We start from the raw sequence: 13,637 nt of genomic DNA, 5'->3' as shown, positions 1-13,637 counted from the left end.
CTACAACCGTCAGTCCTTCCCATCTTGGTCCAATCCTCTCCCACGCAGTCTATTCACCTCTTCCTCGGTCTGCCTCTATATCGCTACCTCTTGGTGATTATGTTCAACATTACGTCATCTGGCATCCTTTTTCATATCCTACCTATTGCAACCTTTAGAAAATATATTAGCCACACTATGACATTCACCGGAAATAAACTCGTAATTAAGTACTCATATTCACTCAACAATGAACCTGTCATCTCTAAAACGGAATGTAAAGACCTCGGCGTTTACCTTGATAGCAAACTTATATTTAATAAGCACATTGACTCAATCGTTAATAGGTCATATAAAATGCTTGGTTTCGTGCTACGTGTAAGTAAAATATTCAGTAATCCGCGTACAATTGTAATATTATATTTCGCATTAGTCAGAAGTACACTGGAATATGCATCGCCTATTTGGAATCCGCAATATAAACTGTACATAGATAGTATAGAACGAATCCAAAACAAATTTATAAAATATATTACCCACAGATTCAACAATAATTTTGAGTGTACATTTGAAACTTTGCAGCGAAGACGAGCAGTAGCTGACTCAATATTTATACACAGAATTTTAAACAATGAGATTGACTGTACTGAACTTCTGTCCCTTATTAACTTTAACATACCTTTGAGACGTACACGGCATACAGTGCTATTCCACACGCTAAATTATAAAACAAATGCAGCATCTAATTCGACAATTAACCGAGCTCTTCGTACTCTAAATAATATTTGTCTTAACTCTAGCATTGACATTTTTTCGGATTCACTGCCCAAATTCAAACGTGGCATCATGTCAATAATTTAAAGAATTCAATGCGCATACATACAGACACACACACACACACAAACACTCCCACATACATTACACACGTCACACACACACCTATATACTTCACAAGTCATGTACTGTTTGTTTCTATAATATAAAATAAATAAATAAAAAATAAATATATTATCAGAAGAGGCGTAATATCATAGCTATCTTGTTTGGTGAAAATTGTGTACAGTCAAATATTTTGGGTATGCATTATTTATTACCTAGCGCATCTAATATAGTTTACATGCTTATATGCATACAAGCATGTAGTGTCACGTGTCACTGTAGTCACTATAATTGTTGCATTAAGGCGATGCACTACGTAGTAATTTAAAATCATTTGTTTTTGGTTTAAAAATTTGGTCCCCTAGATATGTTTCAGATGCTTTAATTAAATACTGCGAGTAGAATACATCCTGGCCTTTGAAATAGTGGAGTATTTTTTTTTTAAGTTAAGTCTTTTTATAAGCCCAGAAAAAAATAATGTATAGGCCTATGAAAACTGCTTTAAAGTTCAAAATCTCCTACGTACGAACCCATTTTCGGTTATGGTTTTATTGTTTAATGTGACAAATTAAGTTATTTGTAAAATGATCGAAAAACATTTAAATATTTGTGTCTGAACATCCACAAAATAAAATAAAAAGCACTTTTTGGCCATGTTTTTTTCTTGCATAAATCAAAACAGGTGGATGGTGTGAAGCGAGAATTTAAGCCTTATCGCCATCTACGTAAGGTGTGTCATTGATAGCGGCTCGATTCAAAATATTACACGACGTAGTGCATCGCTTTGATATTTTATGCTGTGTACAATGCTGAAAAGAAAAACCAGTAGTTTCGTGTTATGGGCAAATCTGTGTCTGTTTTATCTTGGGGAGAAATTGAAACAAATTTTCAAATATCGAAATTCTATATCTTTTAATATCAATTGCATTTGCTTGCTGGGATCCAGTATCAAGCAGAATGGATCACACTTCTGACACTATTCGTTTAGTTAAAACATTTAATATTTTGATATCACTATCAATCTTAATGATAAAACTTTACATAAATATATATTTATACACTCTTATGGTAACAATTGATTTCTTGTACTTTATTTTTCCCTTTAAACTGCCTAATTATTTATCTCCTATTTGGGAGCGGCGCATGTACATTGTGCGGTCCATCCATACGAACTATAAAATAGTTTTCGTACTTTTCATTTTTGTTGAAAAACGTTATCAAAAGACTGTTTTTACTTTTAAGCTCACAAAATTCTTTATTGCAACATATTTTATTTTGTTAATCTGAGAAGAGAAAGATATGATTTAGGTGTAACGTTTCAAACATTTATGATAACGCTGTAATGGCCGTAAATAACAAAAGATATAAAAATTTTCATAAACCTAAGAATATCATAAACCTAAGAGATTTCTGCTGCGTGACGATACACTTTTAAGATTACTTCGAAAGATTAAATATCGATTTTTAAATAAACACGTTTCTGTTCATCGTAACATTCCATGTATTGTACTTGTAATATTTCTTTTTATATTCGCATTATGTTATGTAAACATGAAACGTTTTACGACATTTGTAAAATAATGTTGGTATTTTAAAATTCCGAAGCTCTTAGGTTCTTTATTTGACATCAACATGCCACGACCTGATTGCCTTTGTGAAATTTTAAAGCACAATAAATGGTATCATCCACAAGATTTTTTGGTCAACCCCATCTACTTACACGTATTTTTGCTGTCAAACATTTTATTAATACGTTTTAGTAATAGAGTTGAGTAACAGGGTTTCGTTATATAGTTAATACAGTTTAGTTATACGGTTTAGTAATATAGTTTAGTAATAAAGTTCAGTAATACAGTTAAGAAATATGGTTTCGTATTATAGTTTAGAAATATAGTTTAGTAACCGTTTCGTAATAAAGTTTATTAATACGTTTTAGTAATAGAGTTAAATAATATGGTTTCGTAATATAGTTAAGTAATACAGTTTAGTTATACGGTTTAGTAATATAGTTTAGTAATACAGTTTGGTAATACGGTTTAGTAATATAGTTTAGCAATAAAGTTTAGTAATACAGTTAAGAAATACGGTTTCGTATTATAGTTTAAAAATATAGTTTAGTAACCGTTTAGTAATAAAGTTTTGTAATGCAGTTTCGTAATATAGTTTAGTAATACAGTTTATTAATACGGTTTTGTAATAAGGTTTAATGATACGTAGATTATTTACAGTAAAGTAAATTTAGCTTAGCAAAAATACTTTTAAAGTTATATTTATAAATACGATTAAAAAACATCGACCGCTTAAAAACAAAATGCAATAATAAGTTTTAAATAAAGTTTAAAAACACAGTTTAAAAATAGAGTTTTTAGTATACTTTTTTTCAAAACACAGTTTCAGAACACAGTTTCAAAAAGCGGTTTCAAAATACAGTTTCAAAACACAGTTTAATAATAATTTAAAAAAAGTAACATAGTTTTAAAACACCATATCAAAACACAGTTTAAAACATAAACATTTTAACACACGGTTAAAAAGCATGTTACGAAAACACCGTTTAAAACCGCAGTTTTAACAACACACTTTGAAAAGCACGCATATGTACTTTGGAAATGCTGTTTAAAATTCAGTTGGGTTTGACCTTTTGTTTTAGAAGAGTGTTATGTTTGTTAAACAAAAATTTAAAGAATTTTTCCTTCTTATAGTATTAATGCCAAAAAAATACACAAAAAGGTTATTACATAAACCTTATTTTTAATTCTTATTACGTATAGTCAAAATGCAACAACTTTCATAACGGTGGTCTGTCAATAGATGTAAAAGTTCATATTTTTAACAAAATATTGTGAGTTATTTCAATTGCTTGAATTGATGGGTCCACATTTGAATACTTCAGTCGCTACCTACGTTAGTGCTGGGCTTTTAATGTGCAGAAAATGTAAGGCAGTAAAGGGTCCGCAGTGATACTACGTTTTATCCCTCCGGTAAAAAACGATAAACCCTTATCAAAATAACTGATAGGCTTCGTTAGGGCCTGGCCAGTGGCGTTGCCCGGCCCATTCCCTACCCTAGTTTTCAGGTGGATAAAATAACCAGTTTATGAAATAGGACCACCGGATGAAAAGATCAAAATACTTAGTTAAAAAACATATTCAAATAATGTATGTTAACTAGTTCTATGTTTGTTATGTGCTGGAGAATGGTTTATTTCTATAATTTTTTTCTACCCGAAATGTAAGGTAATACCTGTGGTAACATTGACAGTGAATATAATCTGGAATTTGTGCAAAGAAGAGTGTCAGTGGATGGAGGGCGGGATTTGATTTTTATACAATTCCACAGTTTTGTGCCGAGTGGAGTCGAAAATGTTCTATGCGAATCAGCTTGTGGTTTCATTGTGGACTGTAATGAATTTTTACTATTCTATTGGGGTAGTTGTGGTTGACAGTTAGAGTTGGAAAGTGATTCTAAGTCACCCTTGGTCTTTTCGATCGATTTTATTGAATCGATCGCCTTGAGGGACAGTGCAGGTTATCACTGCACAAGCTTCCGTAATATACTCGAATTAAACGCACTGAGGGAGCACTTACTATACTGCACAGGTTTTTTTAACAGACTGGTGATGTATAATAACTTGCAGTGTCACTCATACAGATACGTAGGTACTCCTTACTTTCAGACAGGGACAGTAAATTGGGTGGAGGAATGTAGGCACATAAGGTAAAAAGAGATGTACATATATACAACAACTAGATTTATGATTTTTTTTTTGCAAAAAATATAAGCGTCTGATGAGTAAGGATTAGGTCTAGTAATCGAATGAAAAATGTATGATTACTTAAGATTTGTAGTATGTATGAAAAGGAAAAATCCTAATGTTGATGATTTCAGTCAAAAATAGAGCTATCTTAGACTTATGAGACGGTGTGATACCGACTGTTTCTTGAAGCGTAGTTGATGAACAACGTGGCAGACAGCGAACATCTCGGCTGGATTTCCAAAAAATAATGTTATATCCAGAGCAAGGGTGGCCTTGTCAAACAAGACTCTATGACAGAAAGACCGCGTTTGTCCAAGATCGGAAGATGTTTCCCGATTACGAAATTCTCAAATAATTCAGTCTCCAATATCAAGAAATGATATTATCATTCACGAGTTGTCGGATCCGTCATCCGTCAGTCCAGAGGTGGCATAAATCTTTGAGCTGTCGTTCGAGGAATGAATTGTTGCCCGCATTAGAAAATCTAGTTTCGGTGTTCGCAGGTTTGGAAACTGCAACATCCCAAATAACCCAGATTGGCTATAATGTCAATATACACAATGATAAAAACTTCAATAATTGAAATGCAACACAACAAAATCATCGACAAAATGCATGTAAAATGATGCACGCACTTTTTTACAAAACCTACAGCTTTATTCCTAGATTGATTAAATTTTTCATACTTTTGATCATCAAGAGAAATGTCACTGTCGACCTGAGATATCTAAACCAATTTTCTATGCATATTTTTAGATTTTGGTTTTAGTATACGCTCTCACCCAATATTATAACATTTAAAAACAATTGTAGTTAAAATGCTCCATTTTCCATTGCTCCGTGTATAAATAAAACAGAAATATAAAATTGTACCGAATTTGAACGTTTGTAAAGACAAGTACCTACCCATGTTACAAGGTGCCAACTCAGCAATGTATTATTTTTGCAAAACGTTTAATTCCGGGAGCGTAGCCTGAGTCAAGAATGGATACTTTTACAAAGTGTTTAATTACTGCACCTTGTTTGTCCTTGTGTAGATTTAGTCTTATCTGTACATTTGTACGTGTTTACAAAAACATCAAAGTGTTTGTCCATTTTCATTTAAGGCAGAATTTTAATTGTATCGTGCCCGGGGTCTTCTTCCCGGTAAACGCAAATTACGTACGTGACAAAATTGTATAAACGGTTTTTTACCAATGCTATATTGGAAATTGGTAAAAAATTGATTTCTTTCATTAATGCAGCATTTATTTTCCAAGAGAACATTTTCGCAAATATTTTAAGCGGTACGATTTATTGGAAAGTACTACAATCGTGCAATACGTACCTACGTTCCAAAGAAAGGTCTTTAATGATCACTGATTACTGCACAAGAGTACCTACTACCTGAAGGCACTAGGAATGTACGTTGTGAGATTAAAGAAAGCTGGGATAACAAAACAATTATAATATGTTTTTAATTTAAAATAATAAATAATATGAAGTTCAAATTTTTGAGATATCTGTGTTTTTCCAGGTCTGGCTGTTTTTTATAGAACACATATTATTAAATTTAAGCTCTGTGATCAACTGTCTGACCTAACTATATGAAACGTAGATTCTGTAGAAAACAGCCAGGGATACAAAAAAAACTAAATATGTATAATTACAAGCGCTGTGAACGTTTTCTGCTATTAGGTAAAAGTCATCGTTCGAATGTTAGATATTTTACTGATATCGACCAGTTGATTCGTTTTGAGAAATAGATACGTATATGTTATTTTTTAGATCCGTGGAAGCTTTCTGCACATTTTAAATAGTTTTATTTTAGTGATGAACAAATATTTCGGAAGGCGATTACTATGGATTTTCTGTATGAATGCGGCCTGGATGATTTTAGGAGAACATAAAATTACTTGTCGAATGGCAACAATATATTTTCTTCAAAATTTTTGACTAGCTGCTTTCTGCATAACCTAGTGAAGAGGGGGGAAGACAGCTAAGAGGAAAATTGTAAAATATTTTACTTTTCAGGTTTGGTTAGGTTACTTAGGATGAAAATTATTTCTATAATTTATGCAGTTAAGTAATATTGTTTGTACAACTTTTAGATCCAGAGAAAACGAAACAAAGGAACACGAAAATACTCCTACCTAGAATATCTCCTACCTAGAATAAAATGTATATTTAAATGAAAACCCTATATAATAATTCAAACTAACTTCGGCATACTATATTGTAATTGAATACAATGTTGTACGTTATTTGATTTGGAATAATTAACGAAACTTATTTAATTAATGATTTGCGTTGGAATTGCACGAATCAATACAAGCCATTAATTAAATGGAATTGTATTTTGGAAATAGCAAGAGGCTTCTGTTTGATCAACAAAGGGTTGTATTTTCGTATTTTGTTATTGATGACAATCGGCCTCGGTATATAGCCTTCTATTCCGTATTCAGTATATAGCCTTCCCTTACCCCCAACAGCCTTCGAGTATCAAACCTGATTCAGAAGAAGGGCTTTCGTAATTTGTTTCCTAAAATATAAGCTCTGTGAAACCTCATTTTTGATTACGTTGGCACTTTTAAGGCAGGAACATCAAAAGCTCATTTACATTTTATTTTAGATTAGCAAATATGGTTCTTATTGCATGACTTTCTCATATAATCTTTTGCTATTTTTGCTAAAATGACTCAAAACTAACGGGCAGGTTCAGTTACATTTTATCTGAGGCAAGCAAATATGGTTCTTATCACATGACCTAATCAGATATAGCCTTTGCCATTTTCGCATAAATATTTAATCCCTCCGTTTGGAAGTATAAACAAGAAGTACTTATTACAATTTCATTAAGACTTATCATTCTACAACCACATTTTTCAATCAAGCATTCCATCCAATTAACTCATTTTATAGGGATATTGAAATGTTAATAGCCCAAAATAAATGTAAAAAGTACCAAAGACTCATTTCAACTCAATTTTCTTAAAATATAATTTTAACTCTTGACAATTAAATTCACTTTATAGTTTTTTTTAATTGTGTGATTTACGATTTCATTTAATTTTTTGTCATAAACGAAAATACTTAGGTGACAAAATTGAGTTAATTACCTTTTAAAACATTTTTAGGGAATTTTCAATGCCTACATCAAACGATACAGTTTATTTGAAAGAACTTTAGAAATTTTCATTTGTTTCCTACATAATCTTTTTTAATACGATTTTCAACAAACTGTCGCGAATATAAAAAAAAACACAAATTATACCTTATTTAATATAAATTTACATTGATGTGCAATGTACTTGCCCCTTCGGGAAAATGACACAAGGACGGGTTGTTTCGGAGAATCTGAACAATTCATCAAATTTCAACGTTCATTTTCAAGTTCTGTGAAAGACTTTTTCAAGTTCTGTTTTTATTTCAGTTTTGTCAAGCAACTAGCCTACAATGATATAAAAACAGAATTTGAATAAGTCTTTCACAGAACCCGAAAATGAACGTTGAAATTTGATGAATTGTTCAAATTCTCCGAAACAACCCGTCCTTAGAACCCTTAATTTTTCGACCGTTATTGATTATTTATAGTTCATGGAAATAGATGTTTCCGAAGTTTATCTCTAAACTTGATTTTTCTAAATGATGAGCTTTATGTTTTTCTCTAAATTCTGTAGATCTTTTATGCGCTTTAATTCAGAGAGAATTTATTCCCAGTTTATGGACCGATGGTAAGATTCTGTTCGAGTTCGAAACTCGAGCTTTCGCCATATACCTCATTTTGCCTTCTGAGGATGGCTGTAACAAGCAGATACAGGTACGGTTTACCAAATATAAAATAATGGAAAAAGTTTAATACCGCCGCCACTGGAACTATTTATTGGATGATCAACACCCTTACCACAGGTCACCCCACGTGGTGTGCTACCTTGACTGACTACCTTGACTACCGGTGACTGTCCGGGTTCATGGGATGAAGTTTGTCTAGGTCTTGGCGGTGGATGCGTTTGCTCATCTACTGCATAGCGGGCCGGATCGGGAGAGACTGGCTGAGGGAGACCTATTAATTTTTGACAGTTAGACTTTCTCGACCCATCGCCTTACACCACAGTCGGAGGAATGGGTTTATACTTCCGTCACTCATTAACACCTTGACACACTGACCCCCAGATTCCAACCCACCCCTCAATGCTTTTTCTTTCCCAGAACTTCCTCTCCCTCCTTTCCTTAAAAAAAACCACCGCACAGCATCCCCAAAGATGACAAAAGCCCTATCGGATTTTTTTGCCTCAGTGCCTCCTGTGTGGAGCTAATATTTAAAAAAAAATGTTTTATTTAATCAAAGAAATAAATAAAATTAAAAATGCCACAAATTATATTATTCGTATGTTTTTGGAATGTGAATTATTCCTCTTAAAACAACTAATCTTATTCTGAACTAGCCGGAAGAAATTTGGTAGCTCAAAACACAATTGGCTTAATTGTCAAAAATTTACAAGCGCCGCATAATTTTAGAGCGGAATTTGCATATTTTCAGAGATAAATTTTCACAGCATTTGCGCATTAAATTATCGTAAATTCCATTAACACAATACTGTAGTCATCTTGACTTATTTACATTGTCTTGGTTTTAATTATTTTAATCAAGTCTTTCACCATTAGGAACAAAAAAGTTTCGAGGTCCAAGTGTAGGCAGGTGACAAATGTTGGTAATTTAATCTTCCTTGAAGACCGTACTCTGCACCTTTTTCTGAAATACAATTTCCTTTTAATATTTTAACTAACTTTTCACAGTATAAATTAATGCAAATAAGCCAAACATTCAACTGTCCAAATTTAAAAGTGGCATCATGCCAATAATATTATAAATTGTTAAATCCGCGAGCGCATTCATAATAATACACACACACACACACACCCTCACACCCTCACACACTCACTCACACACACACACACACACACACACATACACTATTTGTAATACTTTATATACTTTCTTTCAAAGGGTTAAGAAAAATGTGATAAGTCCATGATAATAAGCGGGTAAACTATTGTGCAATGATGGAGGACTTAGCTGGCACAGGATTTAACCCACAACGCCTTGGTGGAACACGACGCATTTTTCCAGGCGGCTATTAATGCTGTACACTTTGAAGTTTTATTAACCACTTAAAGAAATTCCTTTTTTTGCGAATCCAATTATTCAACGACTTGTGGGATGGGATTGCAACAATCTCACACAGTTTTCAATCCCACTGCCGGATCCACGCAGGATTATTTTCAAACCACTCGGGAAGCCGTGGGATCCACGCGCGACGATTTTTTTTTTCAATTTCTCCTTCTATTGTATTATTTAATAAATAAGGTAAAATACAAAACACTTGTAGTAGAATCTATTTTACTTATTTAAATAATTATTGCTCGTTATATTATACCTAATGACGATTAATGAATACATGATATCCAATTACAACAATAATAATCAAAAACTGCACATTCTCTCCCTTTCAAAATAATTCCAAGTGATTTGTCTAGCGACTTCCTTGGTAAGTACTTTTAATTAAATTTATTTCTGAAATTAAAACGGTTGTGCATTATAACAATTACGATGCATTGTGTTTTGTAAATTTAATTAATCGTAATCAGGAATGATTATAATAAGAAAAATATCTTTATTATTTATCTAAACCAATAAAACAATATTTTTAAAGTGCCGAATAGTGCAAACTGACCACATGCAAGTGAGCTGAATGTTCTCCTTTTCCTTACGTCCTCTCATTTAACATCTAAATATCTTTTGTAAATCCCGCAGATCCCGCTGCAATAAGTGCAGAATCTCACTTTGCGGGAATGTAATCCTTAAACGTAGATAGGCAAGAGGAAATTTAAACGATGCAGATCTAGGGATCTCTCTGGAATGAGATTTATATATAAATATGCAGGATATGAAATTAAATTAAATTCTACATATGGTTAAATTACCATAAATTTATTTCATTTGATTTTCCTATTCGCCGGGTGTGAACCCGCAAAGGTTTCACGTAGAACCTCTTGGTTAGAATCTAAATAGCCTACGATTCTGTCACGGAGGTTCTTAGTTACACTTGTAAAATTATATTATGTTTTTTTCAATAAAATTTAACACTCAACTGTTGAATTAACGTAATAATTTCGAACTGAGCTGATATATTGACTTATCTAAAAAAAATGTTTTTTGTTTGTTGAAGGAAGAATTATATTAGATAAATGTTTTTTAATTATTTTATTTTTATGAAAATTTAGAAAATTAATTGTTTGATTTCTCTAATAATGTCTATGAAAGTTATGACCTTTCAAAGTGAGCATTAGTAAAATGAATTAAATTGAGTCTCGTGACGTCACAATACAATTTTATGCATAATTTGAATGGCAGTGCTGCAGTATATATGTGCCGTGACGTCACAACATTTTTAGTCAGCCGCAAATAAATAATATCAACTTCGCTATTTTCTAAAAATTCAAAAAGTTCTGTTCTAACGTGCTCTGATCAATATGATATTTTAGAAATAACATAAAATTTCGTTGAAAGAGACAAATTAATTTCCCCTGAAGGGAAAACAACACATTTATCTCTTATTAAGGATTAAAACATTTGCTTACGTACATAAAAAGTTATTTTCTGAATAATATTATCATTCGTCGAAGAATAATTCGCTCAAGCGCATTCACGTTTGCAGCAGAACGACGTATCCAGATTTATGGTTTTCATAAGAAAAAGCGTTCCCCTAAAACGCCTCGAGTTAAATTGATGCCAGGTGAGAACAACGCTTAAATTGATATATCGAAGACGGAGACAGGTAGATATATTAGAAAGTTTTATATCCAATAAAAGTACTGAATGGGGCCGTTTGTTTTGTTCGGAAATGTTCCTACATTCGCTTAAATAAACTCCTCCTAGGTCTTGAGGGAAATCAAGATGGCTTACACAAACTTGCCGCTTTATTTTTCCAGGGAATTATTCATTTCTTCATCCGAACAAACCTAAAAAAGTTTAATTTTGTTACCATGTTGATATTAGATACGTACTCCTCGTCAGATGTCATGTCAAAATTTAAAATGAATAGGTTCTATTCGAATACGCGACCCTTTAGTCTACAAACTATTTGGTATCAGTTAATGTAAATATAGTAGAAATATTGACATTACTTGGGGGTAATTTATTTTTTTTGATTACACATCACACAACTCGATTAGTTTGCAACAAAGCAAGCAAAAAATTGACACAATTAAGTGGAGATTTAGTGATTAAACCACTTCGAATTTGAGAAACGATCTGAAGGATTGATGCAAAAACTTATGAATAAACTCTAATAACGGGGTTTTGCTCGACGCGCAAATTTTAATTATTTCTGATGAATTTATTACTAAAATCTCAATTTTTTCTAGAGGGATCCTTACGGATGTAAGATATAAATATTTAAGAATAATTAAATCAAGATAAAACGTTTTTGAACTATAAAATTAGCCGTAAGCACCCGATTTTATTTCTCTAGACAATACTTTCTAATAATACATTCATCAGAAATAATTAAAATAAACCCTACGGAAATATCTATGTATGTCTATATCTAGGCCTGCTAGGGCAAAGACGACCGTAGATCCGTTCATTACGCTGGGTTGTGCGCCGAATTTGTTTTTACACGACTTCATCACTTATGTCGTTAAGATTTTAGAGATTCGATACGGAAAATTCAACCACAAGTCTCTCCAGTACACCAGGGCAGCGCGTCGCATATTTTTGTGCACGGCTGTTTTACTTACGTCGTTAAGATTCCGGCTTTCTTTTAGGGTATTGTCTCGTCTTGATAGCACACGCATGAATCGCGTAAGATCTTGAGTTCATATTTCGGTTCCGGTCATAGTGATTAGTTTCCTACCTAAGTTTTACCCCGTTTCTTTTTTAAAATATTTCATGAGATTTGATGACCATTAATGGTATTTCAGTATTATACCACTTACAATATAGATAATATCATTACGGTCCATCGATTAATCAACGTTAACTGCTGGAGCCCTTTTTTAAATCTAATGAATAATGTTGGTAACTGAGTAACCATCACGTCACTTACGTACACACTACTTGATTTAGTCACATTCATGCATCTTTTCACATATACCCGGTAATACACTTATGTTATTCTGACTCTTGACATGACTCGACTGAAGTATTCGGTTCTCTCGATCAGGCTTTGTCTTCCTACTTCTTCTACCATTCACATCAACATCACATATCATTCTACTTACACTCCTTTCTTCTCCATTTTAATATTACGTGGATAATCATCACAAAGTAGGTAAGTAATTGGGGATTAACTTGAACTGAAAACAATATTAATAAATTAACTTTAAACCATAAATTCATTAAAAAATAACTTTCAGCGTAGGTTTTTCAACCGTTGACATAAAATTACGTAACTTAGGTAATACGAACAACTATGTTCAATCAACATAAATTGACAAACAACACTTTCAAGTTAGATGCCTAACTAAATATACCTAATTACTCGATGATTTTACAGCCTCGGCTATATTACCAGTTGACAGCGTGTCGACGATGTCACTTGAGTACTTTTGACCCTTTCGGATCAACACTAAGTTGGTTTGCTCCACACACGATAGACCGCGACATCTGTTCGTAGAAGTACAAAGCGATCGCTGAAGCCAGAGACTGGGTGGCTGGGAGTCTAGGAGACTGGGGATAGCTGGGAACAGACCTGACCCTTCCCTCGCAAGTTTAATTGAATTTCAAATTAGTTCGTCATAGACGCATTCCCTCCGTAGCTCTACAAGCCATTCCGTCAAGCCTCTGTTTTACACGAGCGCTAAATTCATTTTAGGGTTCTTATGTCTTGTGTTCACTGGGTGTGACGTGTCAGAGGGTGTTAGATCAGACTTGTTCTCAGTTTAATAGCTTCCTTTATGAAGATTTTAAGGAAGGTAATTTATTCTCAGAATTAATATACACTGGAGCGTCTTTATTCTGTTCTGTAAGCATGATATT

Source organism: Hesperophylax consimilis, chromosome 5, assembly GCF_061612785.1.
Source record: "Hesperophylax consimilis isolate HC1 chromosome 5, BYU_Hcon_1.0, whole genome shotgun sequence".
Classification (NCBI taxonomy): Eukaryota; Metazoa; Arthropoda; class Insecta; order Trichoptera; family Limnephilidae; genus Hesperophylax; species Hesperophylax consimilis.
The sequence above is the reverse complement of the archived record's forward strand: the minus strand, read 5'-3'. Positions refer to the sequence as shown.